This window comes from Pan troglodytes, chromosome 15, assembly GCF_028858775.2.
Source record: "Pan troglodytes isolate AG18354 chromosome 15, NHGRI_mPanTro3-v2.0_pri, whole genome shotgun sequence".
Lineage (NCBI taxonomy): Eukaryota > Metazoa > Chordata > Mammalia > Primates > Hominidae > Pan > Pan troglodytes.
The window spans coordinates 94,099,831-94,108,851 of record NC_072413.2 but is presented as its reverse complement, the minus strand read 5'-3'; the positions used below and the strand labels follow the sequence as shown (position 1 = coordinate 94,108,851).

The following is a 9,021-nucleotide window of genomic DNA, read 5'->3' as shown; positions in this document are numbered from 1 at the left end:
GGGTGGGGAGAAGCCTTCCTGGAGTCCATCGGAGAGATTCCCTTCTCTGACACCCAGTGTGCCTCAGTTTCTTCATCTATAAAGTGAAATTATACAACTTCCTCATAGGGCTCCTATGAGATGATAATGAGAAAATCTATCTTGAATGCTCAGCACAGGGTCTAGCACACAGGAGGTATTTCTCTTCTTAGTTAGCAGGGTGGGGTGGGGTCTATTGCCCACCACTTGGCAACGGCTGGGCTTGCGACTTGCTTCGAGCAATGGAATGTGTGGAAGGGACACTGAATTTCAGAGCTGGGGCCCCCAGGTGCCTTGCAGCCCCCCACCCGTCACCTCTCTTGGTATCCTGTGAATAAGCATGAGCTAGCCTGTTGGGTCATGAGAGTGAGGCAGAGGAGAGTGAGGAGACATAGGAGTTGGAATATTCTAGACCATCCAGGTGCCACCTGGTCACCGACTTTTGGGGGAGCCCAGCAAATATCAGCAAATATCCTGGCCCAGACTAGGAACATCATCCAGCTGACCAACGGAATTATGAGCTAAAAAAATGATTGTGGCTATAAGTGACTACATTTTGGAGTGTTTTGTTTTTAAGCCCAGCAAAAGCTAAGTGGTAGCTGTATTATCTGTCCATCTGGCTGTTGTGTGTCTATATTGTAAATGGCAAAGATCTTGGCAGATATGAGGGATTTTGTCTTTCTTGTTAAACTGGAAGATGACCTCTGAGTTGCTGTTGAGGGGTACAACATCAGAACTGCCCTACGGCCTTGTTTTTTCTTTTCCTTTGAATATTTAATTATGTGAATGAAAAAATTATACAGATAACCTGTGTACATGTTCTCTGTGCAAAAACCTGAGTCAAGGCTCTTTTGACCATGTCCACCTCCCAGTCCTCTCCCCAGGGTAATCCTGGGTCCCACTTTCTCCCTGTGCATTTCTATCTGTGGACACACAGACACTGCAAAGCAGAGTTTTTCATCTTCTAAATGGCATTACGTCAATATTTTTCAACCATTTGCACTTTTGCCCAGTGATTACATTTTGGAGAACCTTTATCTAGATGAGGGCAGCCTCTCCGCTGATGTGTGTCAGCTCTCCCGCCCTAGGCCTGGCACACAGCACACTCTCAATGAGTTGTTGCTGAGGGAACGCCTGAAAGAAAGAACGCACGTGGGCAGTGACATTGTCATCCCGCCCAGCTTGCAGCCTGCTCTGGCACAGCCTCCTTACGGTCTGCACACCCATGACTCCGAGGTGAGTCCTGGTGGCCCCGCCTAGAGCTCCAGGGAGGACCACCCCGCACATGGCCCTGGCATCTCACAGGAGGATGGGAAGAGGAACTTTGAAGGCCACGGTCATTGCCATGGACACCAAGCTTACTCTGCTTGCACAGAGTAAGCAGGGGGGCGGGGGGATAGGCTTCAGTAATTTGGGGGAGGGCTGTCTGAGGTGGGGGCAGCTCCCTTTTGGAGGATCAAAGTGCATGCGCTCCAGCCTCCTCCTCTGTGCTCCAGAGCCTTGCCCAGGTCTCAGAGGGGAGGGCGGGTTTCTCAGCTGCTCTGGTTTATATCACACACAGATGGGGCCTGGTGTGAAGTCTCAGTACAGACGGTTTCTGGGGCAAGGCTGTGTCTAAGGGATCTGAAAAACGGGAGCCTGAAGTCCCAGGAGCTCCCGGTGCGTCCCCGCTGCTCGTTGCTCTCCAGCCCATTAGACTCACATACCAGCCAGATCAGGCCATTCCTCACCGTACAGCTAAATGCCAAGCAGCCTGTCTTCTGCCTGGAGCGCATTTTCTGTGACATCAGTCACACTGTGGGCTGGGAGTCCGAAGGACACAGGTGACTTGGGGATTCTCCTCCTGCCTTTCTTTCTTTCTTCCTTCCTCCCCTCCATCCTCCAAACATGATATTTTGAGGTGCAGCGATAAGCCAGGCAGTGTGGCAGGCACTGAGGATTTCAGGGACCTGAGTCAAGTAGAAGGGTCCCTGCCCTCCTGGAGCTTACGATCTAGTTGGGGACAAATATGTAGCTTGAAGTTAGTGAAGGCCTATGAGAAAGACACAGGAGCAGTGACCCCAACAAAGTGGGTTGGTCCGGGCCCCAGGGCAGGGCAAGCCATGGCAAACCAGAGGAAGAAGATGCTGGGTGGGGGGTCAGCATGGGGCGGGCCCTGAGACCAGGCAGAATCTAAAGAGAACGAGGCCGTCCTGTATTGGGGAGCAGGATCAAGTACCATGGGGCAGGCTCTCTCCACACTGACAGCTGAGTAGGGTGACCAACCCTCTCAGATTGCCCAGGACCTAAGGGCTTCCCTGGACACGGGGCTTTCAGTGCTAAAACCAGGAAAGTCCTGGGCAAACAGGGATGAGTTGGTCACCCTGGGGCTGGGTCACTGGGCGAAGCCTCCCAGAGGAGAGACAAGCTGTAGCTGGGCCCGGAATGTGGTGTGGGCTGAAGCAGCCCAGGGAAAGGCTGTGAGCGGGGTGACTGCATCCCTGCCTGGTTTATTACTGCAGGGAATGATCTGGCCAGCTGGCCACCCACTACCAGCCTGAGATGAACTTTTGCTTTCACCGCTGGCTGCACTCGAAACCAATGACGCAAGCCGAGGCATGTAAATAATGACTTCACGGCCACCTGGCCTGCCTCCCGTGGTTGGGCAAGTCTGGAAGGGGCCGAGGATGCAATGACTGTAATCTCCACCATATGGTCTCCTTCCCTTCCTCACGTGGTCAGAGGTCACTCCTCGTTTCCCCCAGGAGGTTCCTGGGGCCGGAAAGAGGCAGGAGGTGGATAGGGGCAGAGGTTCGGAAGCCCCAGTATTGAGCGAGTGGCAGTGGCTCCCACTTACTGAGCTCCAAGCTGTGCCCCAGGGACCGGATGCTTAGAGGCCTCATCTCAGTTCATCCCTCCAGCGATCCTCTAGGGGAGGTGCTTGTGGTAGAGTTTCCTACATCTGCTGTCACCAATGACTGCAAATTTAATGCTTAAAACAACATCAATTTAGTACCTTACAGTTCTGGTACTAGAAGTCCAAAATTAGTCTCACTAGGCTAAAGTCAAGGTGTTGGTGGGGCTGGGTCTTTCTGGAGGCTCCAGGGGAAAATCTGTTTCCTTGCCTTTTCTGGCTTGGAAAGGCAGCCCACACCCCCGGGCTTGTGGCCCCTTCCTTGGGTTACTCCAACCTCTGGCTTCCTTTGTCACATTCTGAGAGCTCACTCTGACCCCCTGCTCCCTCTCATGGGGACCCTTGTGATAACATTGGGCCCACCTGGATAATGCAGGATGGTCTCCCATCTCAAGATCCTGACTTAGTCACATCTTCAGAGTCCCTTTTGCCATCTAAGGAAACATATTCATGGGTTCAAGGGGTATCTTTGGAGGGCCTTCATCAGCCTAGCACAGTGCTACTCTTGCTCCCATTTTACTGATGAGGAAACTGAGGCTCAGATAATGTGTGTCTCTTGCCCAAGGTCAGAGCCAGGATGGATATCCAGCCCAGCCCCTGGAGGGCAACCACATTAGCTCATATGCCTCATGAGTTCTTTTATGAAAACTAAGAGGAGGTGTTTGTCCTCTGGGCACAGGTGGCCCACACTGGGTACACAGCTTGGTGAGTGGCACAATCTGCACGTCAGCCCCTGGATGCCCCTAGGCCAGATGCCTCTGTGTAGTGACAACCTGTCACTGTGCAGCCATATGTGGCCTCCAAGGCTGCTTCCGTCTGTCTCTGTTAACCCAAGGGCTAATGATAAGTGACCTACTTGGGGTAAAGATGGGATGATAGGACAAATGATTGTGGGGCTGCCTTCTCTGTGCCAGCTGTGTACCGAACTGCTTCCTCCTAAGCTCCCTAGGGGCAGCTGCCCCCAAAGATGACAAAAGGGAAGGTGAAGAAGCGAGACTTTCCTGCTGGACTAGCCAGATGACCTTGCCTGGTCTTTAGGAAGGGCTAATTCTCAGAATTACCTTCTCTGGTGAGGTTGGCAAACGTTTTCTATAGAGGGCCAGACAGTAATTATTTTTTACTTTGCTGGCTATATGGCCTCTGTTGCAACGACTCAGCTCCTGTTGCAGTACTTAAACAGCTATGGACAAGGACTAAACTCATGGGTGTAGCTGTGTTCCAATAAAACTTTATTTATAAAAACAGGCAGTGGGCCAGACTTGGCCTCTCCTTAGTGCACTTTCCTCTCTCTTGCCTCCTCCCAAATACTAAACAAGGAGAAAGGTGCTCCCTACAGAACTCTAAGGCAGATGAGGCCCTGCCCAACTCTTCCAACCATGAGGGAATGGGTGTTAGTGGGAGGTGGGCTGCTCTGTTGAGCAGTGAGCCCCCACAGTGGCAATCATTGCTAGGGTCTGTGAGCACACACTGTGAGTAAGGCCTGCTGCTGACATCATCTCCTTAAATCCATAGGATGCTCCTCCATTGTATTCCCAGGAAATAGAATCGTAATCCCTCACCTCCCAGCCCCCACCACCATAGCCAATACAAAGGTGGGGGCAGGGTGACTTTGATGGGATTTCATAAATATTCACAGAACTAGAACCAGTCTGAAATTAATAGGCTGGCTAATAATTTCATCCCCTCTATCCCTTTCCAAACCGATATTCTTTAAGTCCAGGGTTGCAAACACAACACCTACAGAGCCAGACAGGCAAGATGAAGCTAAAGCCAGCTGCTATAGAACAACCTGGAGTTTCAGGGAGGCTTCCATTAACTCATGCTGGTCCAGGGCTACTGCACAAATGGAGGACAACATGCCATTTGTCAAAACGTTTTAAAGATATGATTCAGCTAATGAATTGTGAGCAAAATATGCCCTCTCCTTTTACCTGGACAGATGCACCTTTGCACCCTAGAAGGAAGTCTGGGTTTGAATATAGCCTTCTGGGAATCTGTGATGGTGACTTTTATGTCAACTTGGCTAAGCTATGGTGGCCCAGTTATTTGGTCAAACCCAGTCTAGCTGGTGCTGTGCAAGTATTTTTTAGATGTGATTGACATTTAAGTTACTAGACTTTGAGTTAAGCAGATGACCTTCCATCGTGTGGCTGGGCCTCATCTAATCTGTTGAAGGCCTCAGGGGACAGACTTTCCCCCAGGAGGAAGGAATTCTCAAGACTGAAGCACAAAAACTTTGCCTGAGATTCCAGCCAATTGCCCTGTGGAATTTGGACCTAAGACAGCAATATCTGGCCTACCAGCCTGCCCTACAAATTTCAGCCAGCCCTACTTGCCAGGACCCATAATTGCACAAACTAATTCCTTATTCCTTAAAATAAATCTCTCTCTCTCCCCCTACCCCATGTAAACACACACACACACACACACACACACACACACACACACACTATATTGGTCTGTTTCTCTTGTGAACTCTAGTAGTGGCTTTTTAGGGTGCTGTGCTGGGGTGTGGTGCCCAGGACAGTGGGCCTGGCCCCAGGTCTGCCCCCCTTGTCTTCCCATCCACAGCTTGAACATCATTTATTTACTTGTTTATTTAGAGACGGAGTTTCATTCTTGTTGCCCAGGCTGGAGTGCAATGGCGCAATCTTGGCTCACTGCAACCTCCACCTCCCGGGTTCAAGCGATTCTCCTGCCTCAGCTTCCTGAGTAGCTGGGATTACAGGCATGTGCCACCACCATGTGCTGGCTAATTTGTATTTTTAGTAGAGACGGGGTTTCTCCATGTTGGCCAGGCTGGTCTCAAATTCCCGACCTCAGATGATCCACCCACCTCGGCCTCCCAAAGTGCTGGGATTACAGGTGTGAGCCACCATGCCCAGCCAGCTTGAACATCTTGAACATGCCCTTTCCTCATGTCACAGACAGCTGCTCCTGAACCATGGCAGTCAGCTCTCAAAAATATGAATACAGACAGAATTCTGGGGTCCTGAGTACAGAAGTGTGATCTAGAAGGGGGATGACAGAGCCAGGTGGACATGTCTTCTGGCCTTTGGAGTCCTTGCCTTGTGGGGAAGGACCATGTAAGAGGAGGAGAGGGAGGGCCTTTAAAACAGGGGCACAGGGCAGGCTCCCCTCTTCCCTGGGCTAGGGGGCCGGGCATGAACTGCTGTTCCAAGCATGGGCAGGCAGCCGCTGTGCGAATCTTTCCATGTTCTCCAGAAAAACCAGAAATCCAAATTTTCTGTTACTGTTATTGTTGGCAACCAGTTTAAGTGAGTTTCACAACAAGGTGCAGGCTGAAGACATTTCTGAGAATGTTCTGCTTGTTGACCCCATTTCTGGATTTATGGAGTATGAGGATTTTGTCAAAATTTGTTGAACGGTATACACAGTTTTCTTTCTGTATGTTGTACTTCAATGCAAAGCTTTATTCAAACAAATCAGAGCCATGCCCAGTTCCATCAGAGGAGGTCTGAGGACCGGGTTCGGCCTGTTCACCTGTTTGTGTCCTGGCTTAGAAGGTTTGCTTGGCATTTATTTTGGGGGTGGGGCAGGGTGATCCCAGGGAGTTATCAGTTAATTTCCTCTCTGGGACCTCGTGGTTTGTGGGTTATTTCTCGTATGGGAACATGAGTTCCTGAAAGGTACTGGGGGGAATCTCAGAGCTTCTTCTGTTTTTCTTTGCAGCCACCAGCGGGCGACAACCCACTGACCCCAGAGGCTGCCGGGGTCTGTTCCCATCCCTAACACCACACTGCCCCCTGCTGGTCCTGGCTCACTGCATTTTTCCATCCGACTGATTTTCTAGGCCCAGTAACTCGTAATTGCCCCGGAGGCAAATTTTGGGAATAAATTAAATGTTCTGGAGTTTCTGGGGCAAGGCAGGATTTTGAATGTGCCTCCAGGGAGTCAAAAATTGAGCGTCAGCACAGGTGCAGACAAACAATACTCCTTGAAGGAGGAGAGTCCAGGTAGGGAGGAGGGGAGCAAAGGTAGGGAGGAGGGAGGTAGGGAGGAGGGGAGCATAGGGAGGGAGGAGGGGAGCATAGGGAGGGAGGAGGGGAGCATAGGGAGGGAGGAGGGAGGTAGGGAGGAGGGTAGTGTAGGTAAGGGAGAAGGGAGGGCATCTCGGCCGTGCCACGAGCTCCTCTGAAGGCAGCCCCAGCTCACACGACCCCCTGATGCTGCAGGCCTATGGGTGTAAGGGAGCCCGGGTGCTCACGGCTCTGAGCGGCCCACCAAGGATTCCGCCTCTGATCCAGCTTCTAGCAGCACTTGGAGCCAGCCAGTAGGAGTCACATGGGGCCATCACACAGCCACGTGCCTGTGACTGACTGGTCATCCGTCACATGGTGTTTTCATGTTCACATTTGCCCAGTAGTGTTCTTGCCCCCTCCCCCAAACAAAAGGAACCCTAAGCACACTGCAAGGTGGGGAAGCCTTGAATGGATATAAGAAAACCTTCGTCAGTGGCTTCATAACAAGTACCTTTTTCTTTTTTTTTCTTTTTTTTTTTTTTTTTGCAAATTTGACTCTACAAAAGCACATTATCACAATATTGACATTTTGTATAAGTATTGCCCACGTACGTACGAACATTGAAACTTCCTCAGTAAATGGAGAGATGTCCTTTTTGTACATCTACACGTATGAAGAATGAAATTTCTCAGGATCTCGGCTCTTTGGTCACCATCATGGTGACCCATCACAGTTTTCGACAGAAAGTCTCAAAATACTTAGGTTGTTCATCGCAGTATCTCAGACGACTGCAGTTAGTGAGCCAGCCATTGTGGTATGTGTTTATACATTTCCCTTTTTCACCAGTTTCATTTCTTTCCTTTTTTAAATTTTTTTTAAATTACACTTTAAGTTCTAGGGTACATGTGCCCAAGGTGCAGGTTTGTTACATATGTACACATGTGCCATGCTGGTGTGCTGCACCTGTTAACTCGTCATTTACATTAGGTATATCTCCTAATGCTATCCCTCCCCCCTTCCCCCAACAAGTATCTTTTTCACCGGGTAGAAACAGTCACAGTTGGGTTCAGACCCTGCAGCAACGGGGGCTCTGTGTTTCTCCTCTTCAGGGCTATCTGGATGGACATGAAAGGTTCCATCCTGGGATCCACATGGTTGGCTTACAGAGCAAGAAAAAGGATGGACAAGGCTCGGGAGAGAGGGCAGATGAAACTCAGGGCTGTGGCTGCTGTGGCCAGTGTTTACGATGACTCTGGGCTGCAGAGAGCTCTCTAAGGCTCTGGTGTTAATGTCCAGCTTCTGAAGACTTGATTGCTAATTGCAATCCCAGGCATCTAATTAATCAATGGAGGATGGAGTGCCTTGGGTTGTGGGGTCTAGAAGAACTGAGTTTGAAGCCTACCCTGTCACTCACTGGCTGTGTGATATTAGACAGGTTGCTTAACCTCTCTGAGCATTAGCTTCCCTATCTGTAAAATGTAGAAGAACATATCTAGCTCTCATGGGAGTTAGGGCCATTTCTTTCAATGTGTTCCCCAGAAACAGACCTGAGACAAGGGTTCAATGCAAGTGATTTATTAAGGAAGTGCTTCTGGGAAATGGGGATGTTTGCAGGAAGCAAAGCCAGGGTAGCAGTTTCAGGCAATGTCCTGCTGGGGGCAGCCTCAGCTTGGTCCTGCAGGGAGCTCTGGGGTGTAAGTTGTTAGAGCCCATTGGAGGCAAAGGAGCTGGGACACCTGTCATCAGTGCCACCGTGTGGGAGGAGGAAGGGAGCAAACTGCCTGGCCTTCCTGGCTGCTCCTTCTGTGTGGGCAAAGCTGCTGGACCCATAGCCAGAGGGCAGGCTGCAGGGGTTGCAGTTGGAGACAAAGGCACACTGCTGCTGGGAGGGGGGCACACCAAAATGCACCAGCCCTCCGAGGGCATCTGGGCAGTGCACTGCAGGGCTCCTGTGTGATCAAATTAGAAAATGTATGTGAAATGTCTTAGCTTGGAGAAACAACAAAGATTTATTTCTTGCAGCTTTAGAGGCTGGAAGTGCAAGAGCAAAGTGCCAGCAAGGTTGAGTTCTTCCGGGTTGCAGAGGGCCGTCTTATTACATCCTCACCTGGCAGAAAGGGGGCAAG

General features: G+C 50.5%; 1 long non-coding RNA gene across 1 annotated transcript; it reads left to right on the top strand.

Moving 5' to 3' along the window:
- The first annotated feature begins 1,098 nt into the window (after positions 1-1,098).
- Positions 1,099-6,784, top strand: LOC107968248 (uncharacterized). Its single transcript, XR_001709317.3, has 2 exons — positions 1,099-1,394; positions 6,605-6,784. It is a non-coding gene; the product is annotated as an uncharacterized LOC107968248 (long non-coding RNA).
- The last annotated feature ends 2,237 nt before the right edge of the window (positions 6,785-9,021 follow it).